Source organism: Molothrus ater, chromosome 11, assembly GCF_012460135.2.
Source record: "Molothrus ater isolate BHLD 08-10-18 breed brown headed cowbird chromosome 11, BPBGC_Mater_1.1, whole genome shotgun sequence".
NCBI lineage: Eukaryota > Metazoa > Chordata > Aves > Passeriformes > Icteridae > Molothrus > Molothrus ater.
The window spans coordinates 10,558,472-10,560,236 of NC_050488.2; the positions used below are offsets into that span (position 1 = coordinate 10,558,472).

Sequence of the window (1,765 nt, forward strand, 5' to 3'; positions counted from 1 at the left end):
CTTCATGCAGACAGGAGGGGGTCAGGAGTGGCACCTGGGGTGCAGGGCCAAGGCTTTAACTGTGTGCTGTGTCTGGCTGAGAGCTGCCAGGCTGTCAGAGCTGCTCCCTTCCCCTGAGGACCCAGTGGAGTCAGGAGGGACCTCCCAGAGATGTCCCTCCTGCTCCAGGGTCCCTGTTGGCATCACCACCAGTGACTGTGGCTCTTTCATGGGGATCTAGGGTGCACACAGGGCCTGTGCCATTCTTCATGGCCCATGAGACCAGCTCTCTCCTAATGAGATGTTCCATCAGCTGCTGGAGATGTTAAAGATAGCAGTGAGGAGGGAATGGTGTCACTGGGCTTGGGAAGTGTCCTGGGTTGGGACCCCAAGTGCTTGGTGAGGTGTGAGCTCTCAGGGAGGAGTTGGTGGGCCAGGGGAGAGGCCAGAGCCCACCAGGATGGCCGAGTGGTGAAGGCGTTGGACTTAAGATCCAATGGGTGCATGCCCGCGTGGGTTCGAACCCCACTTCTGGTAGGAGCCTCCTTTTCCTCCAGGTCCAAAGTTCCCAGCCCAGCTTTTGGAGCACCACTTCAGAGCAGGGATGGGATCCTTTTGGAGCATCACTTCAGAGCAGGGATGGGATCCTTTTGGAGCATCACTTCAGAGCAGGAATGGGATCTCTGTCCCTGTGCCTGGGGAGCTGAGGCCATTCCATGCTCCAGTGGGAGGACCCTGGTGGGACTGGGCCTCCCTGCCATCCAGGCTGAATATGCACAGAGGCACAAGCCAGTCCCTCTGGCACACAGGCTGTGGATATCCTCTTCTGTGCAGGGAGTGCTGAGACAGTCATAGGCTTGAATCCCACACGCTCCCAAAATAGTGACTTGTTTTTCCTGTGGCAGAAATAGAAAAACCTGACTACCCAGAAGGGGGAAAAGAAAAGGTGTTGAGCACTAAATATTTTGGGCAAGTCACAAGGGGAAACCAGTGTGAACAAGTGGGTTCAGGGAAACAAGTTTGGGGTTTCTAAAGTCTGTTCCTTTTATCAGCCCTGCCCCATGACCCCAGACCCATTGCAGACTCACCCAAAGCAACATTTGTCACTCTCTGAGGGGATTTGGCAGTGTCACAACCCCCTGGAAGAAGAGAGCATGGTGTTCCTCATACTGCTGGTTAGGTTTGGGAAATGCCTGAGGAGCTGAGAGCTGCTCCTCTGCTGCACAGGGTCACTGTGCCGTGCTCTGTTTTGGGTCAGCGCCTCCAAATGCTCACGAGGCTTTTGCTCTCTTCCTTGTGTGCATGGATGGCCGCAGATACTTCCCCCAGCAGAGGGTGAGGCTGCTGGACTCACAGAGATGCTGTCAGGTTTTCATTTGGCTGCTTTGCTCCAGCCTGAGGCCAATCGGAAATGTCCTACTGCTGGGACATGATTTGAAGTGATGGTGTTAATTTGGTTAATTAGGATTCCTGGGAAGCGTGCACTTCTTGCAAATCAGCTTACCATTGTAGTATCACTGCAAAGAGTTATTTGCTGGTGCATGGGGTTATGTATGAATTTATGATTATGATGTAGGACCATTAATTTCATGTTTGTGGCAGATGATACAGCTCAATTAAAAGTTGCACGTTGAGATCTTTGGCTCTCTCTGATACGTGAGAATCAGATGGTGGCCTCCAGGAAGTCTTAAAGGGCCTTATGAGTGGCCATATAACAAATGGGGCAAGACCCAGAGGAGAGGACAGGGGAGGACTCCCAGGACTCTGCTCCTCTCCCATTTGATTA

At 52.9% G+C, this 1,765-nt stretch overlaps 1 non-coding gene across 1 annotated transcript; it reads left to right on the forward strand.

The window, feature by feature from the left end:
• Positions 1–433: 433 nt before the first annotated feature.
• TRNAL-UAA (transfer RNA leucine (anticodon UAA)) lies at positions 434–516 on the forward strand. Its single transcript has one exon. It is a non-coding gene; the product is annotated as a tRNA-Leu (tRNA).
• Positions 517–1,765: the final 1,249 nt, after the last annotated feature.